Source organism: Camelus ferus, chromosome 7, assembly GCF_009834535.1.
Source record: "Camelus ferus isolate YT-003-E chromosome 7, BCGSAC_Cfer_1.0, whole genome shotgun sequence".
Classification (NCBI taxonomy): domain Eukaryota; kingdom Metazoa; phylum Chordata; class Mammalia; order Artiodactyla; family Camelidae; genus Camelus; species Camelus ferus.
This window is the reverse complement of record NC_045702.1, coordinates 75,830,206-75,844,707: the sequence shown is the minus strand read 5'-3', so window position 1 is coordinate 75,844,707 and position 14,502 is coordinate 75,830,206. Positions and strand designations below refer to the sequence as shown.

Here is a 14,502-nt window from a genome sequence, read left to right as displayed (position 1 = left end):
CTCTCTCTATTTTGCTGTTTCCTACTAACACCATTTCCATCTGACATACTGATTTGAACACAGGAGAGTCCGAGGATAATTGCTAATACTGCTCTTCTGGCTACTCATGTAGATCTGTAGATCTTCCTTGCTGAGAAGAGGCAGAAAATGGCCTAAGAATCAAGTCCTGGTGACCTCGCACCATTCCTGTGTGCAACGGACAATCCTGCTTCCGCGTCGGGCATGACACTATCTCGTGTGGCCTTTTCTAGAAAGTAATTCATGAGGAGAAATTTTGATTGTTACTCATGAACATCTCTTTTCTCTCCTTCCTCCTCTTGTCCCCGCTAAGGAATACTGTAGACTCTATCAAAAACAAGAAAACAGGGACAACTACTTGGTAGGCCTTCCCCAGGCATGTGGGGAACAGAATGTGGGTGCTGACTTAGTAATCCTAACAGTGTTCACTGTCCATTGTTAACAGGGAGCCATTCCATACTTCACACAGGATGAAAGGCTTTTAATACTGAAGTCCCAAAGACCTGCCCATCACAGGAGGAGAATGTCCTCAATCTTGGTGCATTTCACAAGAACTCACAGGTTGGGTGGCCATCTTGCTGTGCCATCCCCAGTTTAGTTACTTCTATGCACTCTTCTGTGCATAGAAATTACAAAACTTTTCCTCATTGTATTGCCTTTCCACTCATGAACTAGCTCATGACTAACACTTCACTCTGTGGTCATGACAGTCCTTTAAAAGTATAGATAAAAGCAAAACCAAATCTGAGTATTGCCACACATGAAACTGCAAATGATGGAACCCAAACATGTGCTGGCTTCTCAAAATAAATATTCACCTCTGTCTGTGGCAATGAATATTCAGCCTCACACATCTTCCCCTAGGCTGCTTCACCTTCCTGCTCAGGAGACACGACCCAGGATAACAGCACTTCTTGGTCCTTGCTCCTGTCTACACCTGTCTTGCCCCAGATGTGCTCTTGCTCTCAGCAAGGTCGGCTTCACAGACTTTCTCTTATTCTCCAGACACGACCTTGAAGTCACCTGGCAACCCCTGATAATAAAGGTTCCTGATTTTCTTGTAAGTATATAACTTATTGGTCAAATACATGTTTTCTCTGGATTTGAGTCCTAATCCCACCACTGGGTAACTCTCGGGAAGTTCTTGGACATCTCTGAGCTTCATTTGAAAGATGGGGCTACCCTTCCCCATGGCTGTCCCAGTGATTGACTGAGACGATGCTTACAAGCTGTTTATGACTTAATGAGCAAACCTGGCAGATGGGAAGAATTCAATAAATGCTGGCAGGCTGTGTTGCATTTTGTTCTGTTTTAAATGCAGAATAGCATAAGTGGCACTGTGTCATTCCAGAAATAGCTGCTAGTAAATCATGTAAGCATTTACTTTTCCCTGAGATGGTTGAGACTGGGGACACTGGAGACAGAGTGGGTGTGAACTACACCTTTGCCAGTTAGTAGCTCTGTGACCTTGGGCGCGTTACCTGTCCTAGTTTCCTCTTGTGTAAAATGGGGATAAGACTAGCCTTGCTCACAGAGGCGTTGTACGCTTTAAGTAAGTTACCACACAGCAAGTACTATGGTATGATAACTATTCCTGTAGCTAAAGTGATTATTATCATACACCTGAAACTAACACAATGTTGTAAGTCAACTATACTTCAATAAAAAAAAATAAAGCCAACACCTTTAAGCTCTAAAAATGATTATTATGATTTGGGGTTAGATTTTTACCTCGAAATTGTAAGGAAAAATAAAAAGTAAAAATAAGAGCCTTAATTCTCCCTGTTGAAAACTCCCCTTACCCTCTCCCTTTTCTTAGAGCATTAGAAATATATTGTAAGTTTTTTCTCTGTTTCTTTGAAATGTGTGTAAAATTTTTTAGAAACTGAAAGAGGCTCTTGGCAGTGTTGTGACCCAGGAACATCTTTCAAAAGGACCTGGGAGCCATCTCTTTGAAATGCAAACATCGAGGAAGCCGGCACCCCAGTCTCCCAGTTCCTTTTGGAGGGCAGGAGCCTAACTCCAGTGGGCACCTTGCTCCCAGGCGCAAAACTCTCTGTCATAAAGAGAAGTTTATTTTTCTTTTGTATAAAATCAATGAACTGACACAGATGGTCCCCCTTTATTAACCAGGTAAATCTGTCTATAATGAATGGTGCTGCCAAGTCCTCTTGAGGAAGAGTTATTTATCCTGGAAACAGGTATGTGATGGGTTGTATCTGCTGGGTCCTACAAAAAGGTAAAATTTCATTTGGTCTGCAGACTGCCTGTGATGTGCACCACATTGTAGTTTAATGCTTATTCAATAATAAAACCCTTTTCTTTTTTTACTACCTTTATGGAGATATTTTCTGGGTTGGGGGAAGATTTTGTTTTTAATCATATTGCCTGGACAATGTATATTGATATACTTGTATTCATATATCTAAGTGCTTTATTTAATAATGCATGTCCTCTTTTAGCATATTATTTACGATAAGGAAGGGACTGTCTTTTGAAAATCTCTCAGAGAGCGCTGGAATCAGTGATATTAAGAAGGAATTTACTAATAATTAGCTATTAAAGCCCAACTGATGTTCCCCTTTCTTCTTTCTAACTGCTCTACAAGCTTCTGTGAAATCACAGTGAGGCACAGCTCTTTAAAACGACAAATTCCTTCTCTCCCCCAGGAAGTGGTGAGCTTTTGTTTCTCAGAATGTGGACCTATGGTCTCAAGTGAGTCTTTAGCAGGCAGAGCATTCAAGATCATGAGGCTTTATATGCATTTATTACCACAAATTTAGTAGGCCTGGATCTAATTGTGCATATGGGTGTCTGTCGTAACGTAATAAGACATTTAAGTGTGAGGTATGCTTCCTCTCCAGACCAAAGGGAAGTGAACTGCAGAGTTCAGAAGGCAATTTATAATCAAAATCTAATCAACACACCACACACCCCTCAGCCCCTGTTAGAGAAGTAACCAGGAGCTAATGCATTTAGTAAACGTGTGATCCATCACTGACTGGCTGCCGTCAGTTAGCCACAAATGACACAGTGGACAGGGAGAGTCAGAGACCAGCTGAACTGCACAATGTTAGGGCTTTTTATCATGCAGAAGTGAATGGACTGTTCTTCCGCTTAGAACATGTTACAGGTGGCTCTGTGCGGTCAAGTAAGTCCACCTGCTCAGCGTGGCCTAGGAGGCCCAGTGTGGCCTCACCACTCCAGCCTCACCTCATGGGCCCCCACTTCAGACTGTGCTCTGGCCTCCTGATTATGACCTGGGGGGTCTTGGAATGGGCCCTCCAGGGCTCTGCCCCTTCTGCCGAAATGCCTGTCCTTCAGTTCTCTAAGTGCTGAACACACTTGCGTGTCTCAAATTTCATCACGTCTCCGGGAGGCATTTCCTGCTCACTTCCTTCTCTCTTTTGACCAAAAGGCCCATTTCACACCTGTCATCACTTAGCTAAGCCTGCCTCGTCCTTCCAGACAGGGAGCTCTGGGAGTGCGAAGGCTGCTTCCGATGAGCCTGTGTGTCTCAAGCATCCAGAGCAGGGCCCAGCGCAGAGCAGACGCTCAGCCAATCTCTGAGGTTTCTTGAAAGAAACCTTAGGCACTGTTATGGACTGACTTGTATGCTCCAAAATTCAGATGTGGAAGCCTTAATCCCCACTGTGACTGGATTTGCAGACATGGCCTTTAAAGAGGTAATTAAGGTGAAATGAGGTCCTAAGGGTGGGACCCTAATCCTGTAAGATTGGCATCCTGACAAGAAGAAACAGCGACACCTGTGGTGTGCATGCACAGAAAAAAGGCCATGTGAGATGCAGCGAGGAGACTGCCGTCTGTAAGCCAAGGAGAGAGGTTTCAGGAGACATCACACCAGCCTGGACTTCTAGCCTCCAGAACCGTAAGAAAACATACTTCTACTGTTTAAGCCACCCAGTCTCTAGTATTTTGTTATGCAGCCCTAACAGACCAAGACTGGGGTCCACAAGGCCAAGCCCTCTATTTATTTATTCATTTTCAGGTAAGCACTCGGAGGCCCAGACAGATGAAAGTTGCCCAAAGGCATCCGGCTATTTAGCGGAAGATTTGGATTAGAATTTTTCTGACCTAGAGTGATGTTCCTTCTCCACTAAGTTATCTCTCTCTCTCCTTTTTTCCATTGGAAAGCTGTTTCCAGGTCCATCTTTTAGGAATGCCAGTTCTGCACATGAAACAGAATTGAGTGCAGCTGCCCCCATCAAGGGCCCAGAACCCCACTCTGCCCAGCCTTTTCTTCGCCTGTCCCTCCTCTATATTGCATCTCTGCAGCTCTCCAAGGATTCAAGGAATCTTGTGTGAAAAGTCCTGCTGTACCCCACGCTGCCTCCTCCATACAATCTCTGCATCTTGTACAATTTACTATGTTCTCTCACTGCAAAAACCAACATTGATAGCAGAGGCTGTCAGTTCTCTGCCGCATTCCTCTGGGGCTCTTCCATGTCCACTGGACCCGTGCCCAACTGCCCACCTGGCATCTGTTTGCCAGAGGGCTTTCTCTGGATGCCGGAGCCCTCTCTGCTCACCTGTAGGGCAGACCAGCAGTGCCAGGGAATGAAGTCCTCTACTCTAGCAGTCCTCAGTCAGGGACTGATGAGAAATGAGGTACACATACCCCCTTCTTGCCCCTGGACTCCGCGGGCCCTCTGGCAGGACTGAACTCCAGTAGTGACTTGGGGCTGACCCCTTGCCCCCACACCTCCCTTTCTCATGCCCCACCAGTGTTTCCTGGGATCTCTTCCTCAACAAACTACTTACACATGACTCCTTGTTTCAGGGTCTGCTTATGGGGGACTCAAACTAAGATCGTACAGAATACATTAGTCACCTTTCCTTTACTCCAACGGTTTCCTATGAAGGAATCAGTTTTGCCTTTTGCTCTGCCCTGTGGAGCTGACACTGATGTTCCTCTAGTGGAAGTTGAAGCCCATCTCTGTGGGGAAATTTATGGGGAGACGGCTGCTAGCATAACAAGCTTTGGCAGGAAAAGAGAAAATACTATGGATTTCTTGACTTTAACCCACGGGAAGAAAGTCACAAAGCAGACTCTCCATCCACAGTTAAATGTCGAGATTCAGAAGCTGCTTTGTGAAGCTACATCAGGCTTCCCTTCCATTGACCCCTGAGACCCAGGGAAGCCTGAAAGAGTTTTAATGTGATTTCTGGAATGTGCTTAACTTTCAGAGAGGGAACAGCTTAGCCCCCGGGAGAACCCCACTAATATAATTCTGTAATAGAAAAGCTTCCTATTGCCTAATCTCATTAGCTCTGTTTTATGGACAGTAAGTGGGTAAAAGCTGAGTTTGTGACTTGGTAATTATGAATACATAATTTTTGAGTGCTTAGAATGTGGAATAAAGAACAGATTTTCTATGTGTGCAAAGAGGAGGTCCAGAACTCCAGAAATGACCACTTACTGAAATAGGCAATGAAACAGGGACATGCCTTATCCGAATAGACACCATCAAATAACATAGGGGAGGAACTAGATACTCCAGCCTCTCCCCAACTCTCCTAATAAATGAGACCTTCAATGTAACCTTGAAGCCCCCTGTCAGTAGCCATCCTTACTTAACATTTGTACTTTTGCTTAGTTTTGCTTCCTTCAATCAACAAATATGAACTGAGCATATATGATGCATCAGGCACTGTTTCAGGCACTGGGGACACAGCGGTGGACAGAAGAGAGTATGTCCCAGCTCTCATAGAGCTTATATCCAATGGGGAGGTAGGCAAGAAACAAGTAAATATATACTGTAATATATCAGATACTTAAGTGCTATGAAGAGGAAGAAATCAGGGTTAGAGGAGAGTTGCTATTTTGGGGCAGGCAGTCAGGGAGGGTTTCTCTGCACGAAGTGAGGGAACAAGATATTTGGGGCTCTCCACTTTTTGGGTGGAGGCATCAGTGAAACAGAGGCAGGAGGAAGCAGAGGGAAGCTGGAGATAGGAGATAGGTCAGCAAAGTGGATGGAGCAAGTCCTGTGGGACCCAGACCACAGTAAGGTGTCTGATTTTATTCTTACAGTGATGAGAAGTCTTCAGAGGGTAAGAAAAAGGGGAGGGAGGCAGTGAGAATTATGTCATAAAAAGCTCAACAGAGGCTATATGTGGCCACCAGACTGTAGGGGTGAGAATGGAAGCAGGGAGGACAGTTGGGAGGCAGCGAAGTGGACTGGGTGAGAAGGTATGCTCTCGGACCAGGCTGCTAGAGGTGGAGGTGGTTACAGGGGGTCAGATTCAAGAAGCACTCTTAAGGCAGAGCCATCGAGATGTGGTGATAGGCTGGATGAAGAGGGTATTGGGGTTGGGAGAAGGGGAGGAGAGAGAGGGAGAGGGAGGGAGGCTGACTGACTCATGGATGACTTCGAAGTTTTTGATCCATTTGGGGGAGTGGGATGTTGTTCACTGGGATGGTGAACACTGGGGGAGAAACAGATTATTTTGGAGGAAAATCAGGAGTTTAGTTTTATACGTGTTAAAGTTTGAGCTGCCTATTAGACATCTAGGTGGAGGCAACGAGGAGGCAGTCTGACGTAAGGATCTGGACAGCAAGGATGAGGGTGGTATTGGAGACACATGTTTAGGAAATATCAGTTGTGCGGATGGTATTTAATACTGTGAGCTAGGAAGAATTCACTCAGGGGTTGTAAAATAGAGGAAGCCCAAGAATGGGAGCCTGTGCCGTATGCACCTTCAGAGGGAGAAGAAGTGGTCTGGGAGCAACAAAGAGAAGCAAGGCGCTATTGCATCCTTGGGTCTTCACACTAGACTGGGCAACTGGGCAGCTTCGCATTAAAAAATTAAAGTGAGTAGCAAATAAAACAGAAGTGTCAGTTGTGATCATCTCTGGGATAGAGTGGAAAGGCTGAGTCCTTTCCACATGAGTACATCCTACACTTGGATAAGCTTGAAGTACTGAATGCTGTGGGGGTGGGGACATTTGGGAGGGGTCTCCTTTCTGCCCCCCCCCAACTCCTCTCTTAACCTTTCCTCCATGTCCCATTCTTCCTTTGCCTTCCACTTCACTTCCTCCTCTTTTCCCTCCTCTCCACCAGTCAGCAAGCGTGGGGCTGAATTTCAGGTGATTCTAGGGCAAATGAAGGCTTCCCCTGAGGTGTGGGTCACATGCAAGGTCATTTTTCTTTAAACATCCATTCCAGACATTTCACTGATTGAAAATTCATTACAGCTTGCAAAATGTCAGAATGCAAATTCTCCTGAAAAGGGAGTTTATTTGTTCTTCACGTTCAGTGTGAATTACTTTAATCAGATAATCAGCTAAGTTCCCTCCTAACAGCTGGTTGAGATCAAGCTGTACTATATCCTCTATTAAAAAAAAATCTTTCTAGGAATAAGGCAGAGATTCTCAAGCTGTATCACACATAAGATTGAGTTGGGAAGCTCATTAAAATGCAGAGCCTTGGGTTCCATCCCCAGAAACTCCCGTTTCGTGGGTGAGGATGATTCTAATGCAGGTGGCTTGTGAACCCGAGGGAAATACTGGGATAGAGAGGACTGAACAGAATTTAGGGGATCGTTGGGTATATTTGTGGAGAACATGTTTGGCAGATTGCCAGAATGAAGACTTTTGAACTGACCGAGATGAAGAAGGTCTCGGGGGGGGTCCTTGGGGAAGGAGACAGTGAAGGCGAAGAGAATCCAGAATGGAAGGGAAAGGAAGGAAGCTAATGCCTTCTCTGTGCTGTTGTTAGCACCCGAACCCGCTTACAGCTTCCAGGGTGGACTGAGGCGCTGAGCATTTATGACGCACCAGGCAAGGGATAGGTATTAAGCACTTTCCAGACACTGTCTCGTTTAATTCTTATCACCTGCCTAATGAGGGCGGTACTTTATAATCCCTGTTTGTGGGTTAAAGAGGCCGCAACGGTTTTAAGCGGGAGAGCCAGGTCTGAACCTTGTCTGGCTGACCGCAAATCCATGCGCTCACCCACCGAGCTGCATTGCTGAAAGGCGCGGTCGGGGCCTGAAAGCTCAAAGGGAAAGAAAGCTGTGATGATCACCAAGCGGCAATGACTCAGCGACGAGCACACGTTCCTCTGGGATGGGCTTACTTTGCTGCCCCCTGGTGGCCGCTAACCTGTTTTACTGAGAAGTCGCGGGGAGAACAGTCAATGAACAGAGTCCTGGCTCCGCAGGACCCAAATCGGATTCTTAAAATAAGGCGCCCGTCACCTAATCAAACACGCAAGCCCTTGACTCCCTGAGTCTGAGCATTTCCAGGCAACTCGCGTCAGAACTCATATTCTGTCTCACCGACACACTAATTTCCAAATTACAAGCCACGGCCTTCTAACGTGATCACACAGTTGCACACACCTTTTCCCCAACCATTTAGGCTCAGAGAACCGGCTTCATTTTCTTTCATCAGTAAGGAAAAGCTTCCCATCTCCTCTACTCTATTAGGCCTGCTTCTATTTTTAACAGCCTGTCTGCCAAAGCACTCGTGGGCTAAAAATAGACTTACTTATAATACAATTCATCATGTACTCAACTACTGGGAGGAAGCTTAAGCTTCATCCAAAATGAAATACCTTTAAGAAACATTATTTCACGTAACTATTATTAATATCATTTTTAAAAGAATCCTAAGATACTGAACTCTTTGGGAGCTCTTTTTCTTAACTTCAAACCCCACTGGTCCCTCTTTTTCATCTTAATTCTATTCAAATGACTTGGGGGAGAGTGGAGAGGGGAAAGTTTTGTAAATAGAGAGTAACTTCATCTAGCTCTAGTATTTGGTGCAATGTGGGACACACAGAGTGACTGATAAATACCTGAAATAAGCATTGAATCAGCAGCTAACTAGACTGGGGACCCTCCTGCCTCTCTTTATTGAGGGTCTGGAGTTGTGATCTTTTTGTTTGTTTGTCACGTAATTTAAGGAATTTTAAAAGGCTTGTTGAAGTCAGAAAAATCTGTCTCTGCTACTAACAAGTAACATTTCCATCACCATTAAACATCCCTCACTTGAAATGAAGCTGTATTATCTGGGATTATCTGGGAGCTATTATCAGTCAGGTGACAGATCTAATGACTTGCCAGAACTCAGGACTAGTACATTCTGAAGGTCTCAGGCCAGGAAGGGTGGAGCTGGCTTAGATCCGGTGAGCTGGAGGGAGGGTGCCAGGTGTGACAATCTGGGGGTGGGCAAGCGGGGAGATGACAAGGGGGGAGGTCAAAGAAAGGAACGTGGAGGAGCATCAGAGATGAACTCTGACAGCACAGTTTGGCCCTGGGCCTGCCCTATTATGGGGAATGGGCATTTCACCTTCTAGACTGAGAGGACAATTCATGTAATATTATTCTCTGCAAGAAGCATCAAATTACAGAGGTTTAATGTCATGGGACTAGGGGTGACAAATGAGCATGAATTAACTTGTTTGTATTATGACTCTCAGAGCTTCTTGAAACCCAACTCATTTGAACATAACAAAGAACTACCTTAACAGAAAAAGGCTTCCTTTTAGGCACAAAAACACTGTCAGCAGAAAGACACTCTTGAAAAATCTCTCCCATCTCATTTTATATATGTCAAACATTAATTAAAGCAAATAAATTAAGTTGCAATTATGTGCAATTGTGAATTGTAGTATTAAGAGGAAATGCTCTGCAGTACAGCTAATTAGCATCAATTGTGATTTGTCCAAATTAATTTAATATCCAGAGTGAGGTTAATATTTTGAACATTCTAATAATAAGGAGAATTAGAGAAATGAGATTAGAGCTGCTGCTAGCTCTAGATGGATGACACTTGTGGGGAGAGTCCTATTCCACTTCTGGGGTGAACTTCTGCTCACCAGTGGTCTTGTCTGTGAAGGAAGACCCCAAGGGCTAGTTTCCATTAGGGAGCTCCTGGTGCCTGTGGAACCACCCACCCCTCTCTCCTCCCTACCTTCTCTTCCACGGATATACCTGATGGTCAAGACAGGCTTCCTAAAATGGGCACAATTAAAACTCTTGCCAGGGGCCATGCCTCCCATTCTGAGATCTCCCACTTTTTGAAGGCAAACAGTGGGTGGAGGCAGTTGGCTGTCAGTACCTGAAATGCCCTCGGAAATGTGCAGAAAAATAAATAAAATGTGTGCGTGGGAGTGTATGAGCACACTCATATGTTGTTCAAAATCAGAACTGAAAAAATTAACAAACCAGTTTCAGTTTTTTCTTTTCCTCAATAGGATCGTCTGCCATTGTTTTTCTTTGAAAATAATCTTAGTAACAGCTTATTTACTTGAAACACATTCCTTTTAGGAAGATGAGTTGAAGACCAGATAAACTTGACAGAAATATTCATGTAACACACACACATCTACTTTGTCTTCTTTTGAAAAGTAGAAGCAGCCCAGTGCTTCAACCTGCATGGGCGATTAAACGGATTAGAACACCCTTGTCAAGTACTGGGGTGCCGAAGGGAACCTTGACCTCAGTCCAGGGCTATTATCTGCTCCTGTCCCACTATGAGCTAGAGAACCGGGGCCTCGCGGGACCAGGTACATCTACGCTGTCTACATAGTGCCTCTTGGTCTCACGATTTGGTGAGAAAAAGGGGTCACAGTTGAGATCCTTTCCTTCTCTTTAGAATGCTTCTCACGATGCTGTCCATCTTTCACACCTGGCTCCAGACATCCAGATCCTACATTCCAGGTTGCATATATCTCGGGGAGGCCATCCTAGAGGAAGTCAGAGTCCTTAAGGAAATGGCCCCGAGCTTCTTTCCTCCATACATAAACCAGGCTGTCAGTCTTCGGTGAAGTGCCTGCTGTCCCAGGCCACTCTGCTTCAGGGCTGGTAGAATTTCCCACTTGGGCTTCCCCTCCTGGCTGAAAGCTCCCTGAAGTCAGTTGTCTGGACCTGGGACAGTGCCTGCGATGACATTAGCAGTTGCCATTTATTTTGCTTTTGTCACGAGTGAGGCAGGCTCTAGGCTGAGAGCCTTCATACACCTGCACCTGTAACCCCTGCCCTGGGAGACAGATACCACTATTCCCACTTTACAGACGTGCAGGTAGGCTTACAGATGGGAGGTGGCTTGCTTGTGGTCACAGGATTGGTAAGTAGCTGGGATTTGCCTTTGATCTGGGCAAAACCAAACTCCATGCCGTTAGCTATGAGTGAGGTTGCTTCTTGGCTGTAGGGCTGTCTCCTGCATAGAACGTTTGCACAGGGGGGCTCGACTAATGTTTGTCGACTGAGTGAAGAAGAATAGCTGACGGTTATAGACTGCTAACTTTGTGCCAGGCAATGACCTGGGCACTTTATAAACATATGCAAAAATTCCAAGAGGCAAGTACTTTTAATATTCCCATTTTGCAGATGGAAAAGGGGAGGTGTGGAGAGGTAATGAAACTTGTCCAAGGTTCCACAGCCAGCAGGTGGTGGACCTGGAATCTTATCGTAGGCAGTTCGGCTGCTCTCCAGTCTGGGATCCTGAACACTGCACATCCTCCTCCTCCTGAATGAACATAAGCACATCCAAAAAGGGGCTCTGAGACCTCTGTTTTTTTGCTTGTAGAGGATTCTCTTGGTGTGAGGATAGGTTATCCTGGATGTGGAAACTACTCTTGGAAGCTCTCCTGGCCCCCACAGGCTTGCTCAGCCATTTCCCCTTTGTGTTCCAGCTGCAGCTGGGGCTTACTGGTTTTCTTGTCTTCCTGACATGTAGTGGGTGATCTGGTACATTTTAAGCGACTAATTAGCTAAATGCAACCTCATTCATGCAGGACTTGACTGGGCAAGAAGTCAACAAAGAGGGAAGCTGAGAAGTGATTTTGGAGCTGAGATGGAGAAAGAGAGAAGCTGGGAGGAAAGATAAAGATGGAATTGTGAGAAAAAGAAAGTAGGACCAAGAATAACACTAAGTTAAAAAATGGAGCTCCCCACCGACTCCCAGAGAAATACATGTGTCTGCATCAGGAGGAGACCTGCCCAGCAGAAAATGAGAAACTTCTCCAGGGCTGCCTGCCTATTGTGAGTGACTGATCCCAGATGTATGAAGGTCAGTGCCTGATTCCCCCACGAGTGAGATGGAGTGAGGAGTGTGGCAGGAGGAGAAAATGGGCTTTGGAATCAGAGAGAACTGGGTTCAAAGCTTGACCCAGCCAGTGACTTGCTATGTGAGCTTGAGCCAGTTACTTGATGTCTCTGGGCCTGTATTGTCACCTTTCCAATGAGGACAGTAAATCCTACCCCGGAGGATTATGTTAGAACTGAATGGTGGTAACTGGAGAGAGGTGGCTGGCATGCGATAGTGACGTGGGAGATGGCAGCTGCCTTTTTGGCTGCACCCTTGCCATCCTGACCATAAGCTGTCCTGAGGTTCTGCCACACAGACCCCAACTGAAGAGCTGGTGTAAGAGGGAAGACCCTAAAAACACAGCGCTTGCATCTTGGATAACCTTTGATGTCACTGATGCAAACACAGAGCTTTAAATGTGCTGCTTTATTTGTAATTGGTCAGTGACCACAGGTGTTGGCAGATGCTCTGTGAAAACGGAGCAGGAGAGTCAATTTTCTTTGGCCAGAACAAAATTCAATACACTCATAAGAACAAATTGAAATGTTTCCAGCCAGAAGATCAACCCCCTACCCGTCATTTTTGCATTGTTTATTTTACAGGATTTTGAGATGAAGAGAGGAAAGTCAAATGGAGGTCAAGGGAAACGACGGAAACTATGATCTGGAGTCACTAACACAAAGCCATTTCTATTCTTAATTTCTTTTCAGGGCAGGTCAGGGGCTCCAATTAGAAAAATTCACTGAGCTAAATATGAAGGGCAATTAACAGAGCACTATTCAGCTCTGTGTAATTGGGCTTTACAGTCCACATCTGCAATAGGCAAGGCTGTTTATAGACCCTCACTTTCTCAGCTGCACAACATCTTCCCACGCATGCCGTGCTGGCGCTCAGCTGTCCAAGCAGCTGGGCTCTTCTCTCAGTTCTTTCTCGGGCAGCGGGTGTGTGTGTGTGTGTGTGTGAGTGTGCGCTTACCTCTGACTCTCCTGGGATGAGTGTTACCTGTCTGGCTCCACCTACTTCCAGACTGTTGTGAGGGCCAGTGGGAGGTATGGATAAAGCACCTTGAAAAGCTGGCCCCAGGGTGTGGCAGGTACAGATCAGTGTCCAGCTTAGAGCTTTGCAGGGATGAAGGGATGCTGGATTTGGTACCTAGTCAGAGACCTGGGACCTGGACAAGACCAGCAGCTCATAAACAAGCAGGTAGACCTGGCCTTTTCCAAATCACAGAGGCCAGAGCACCAAGCCTTCTGCTGCCTGGAGGGGTGAGGCACTGGGGTCCTGTGCTTGCGGTTGGAGAAACCGGGGGTCCAGTGCTGCTCTACCAGTGTGTGACCCTGGGCCACTGCTTATCACCTCCCAACCTCACTTTCTCATCTGAAAAATAAAATGGAGATGATACCACTGATCTGAAAGGTAAGTAATGAAGATCAGAGGTAATGTTTTAACCTGCCTGGCGCCTGGAGGTGGCAATATGCAGTAGCTCCTCCGTAGGTTCCTTTCAAGTCCACCCCTGAAGTTCCTTTTCATCTCATTTCGCCTGCATTAAAATTCAGGGGCTAGGGGATTCTAACTAGCCAGGGTCTGTAACTCCCAGCAAAAGGTGAGGGGCTGAGTCTTCTAGCTGGTAGACTGTATGTCTCGCATTTTGGGGAAGTTGTATTTGAGGCTTAAACTTGGAGGAAGTGAAATGTGGAGATTATTTTCTATCTCTGAGTCAGTGTGTCTCCTTTATTCCTTGATAGCTGAAAACAAAGATGGTGGAAGAGGGGCACTGCAGTGTCACTTGCTCAAGTGAGCTCTAACCTGCTGCCTGTCAGGACCATGTCTCCACGCATGAGAAGTCACAAAGCTGCCATAACAGTTGTCAGACCAGCCCCCCTGCTGCTCTGTCCCCCAAAGCCCATGAAGTCTCTCAGTCAGCAGTTTTGGACCCTAGCACTTTTAGACTTTGATGGGGAGAATCACCTCCAGATATCTGTGCCAATCAAAAGCCTTCTTGGCAAGAAGATATGCAGATGGCCAGTAGGCACATGAAAATATGCTCAATGTCAGAGAAACGCAAATCCAAAGTACAACAGGTATCACCTCACACCTGTCAGAATGGCCGTCATTAAAAAGTCCACAAGTGCAACTGCATGTAAATCAATGAAGTTAGAGTACTCCCTCATACCACACACACACACACACACACAAACTTAAAATGGCTTAAAAGACTTAAACATACTTATAGACTTAAATAGACAAGACACTATAAACCTCCTGGAAGAAAACATAGGCAAAACATTGTCTGACATAAATCTTAGCAATGTTTTCCTAGAGCAGTCTGCCCAGGCAATAGAAATAAAAGCAAAAATAAACAAATGGGAGCTAATTAAACTTATAAGCTTTTGCACAGCAAAGGAAACCATAAGCAAAACAAAACA

The 14,502-nt window shown here is 45.6% G+C and overlaps 1 protein-coding gene and 1 long non-coding RNA gene across 4 annotated transcripts in view; one reads left to right on the top strand and one right to left on the bottom strand.

Annotated features, from left to right (window-relative positions):
* Positions 1-14,502, bottom strand: part of LHFPL3 (LHFPL tetraspan subfamily member 3) — a 629,939-nt gene that overhangs the window by 120,259 nt on the left and 495,178 nt on the right. The window lies entirely within an intron of this gene.
* On the top strand, positions 11,489-14,142 carry LOC116665033. The gene is made up of 3 exons (XR_004321619.1): positions 11,489-12,058; positions 12,679-13,492; positions 13,822-14,142. It is a non-coding gene; the product is annotated as an uncharacterized LOC116665033 (long non-coding RNA).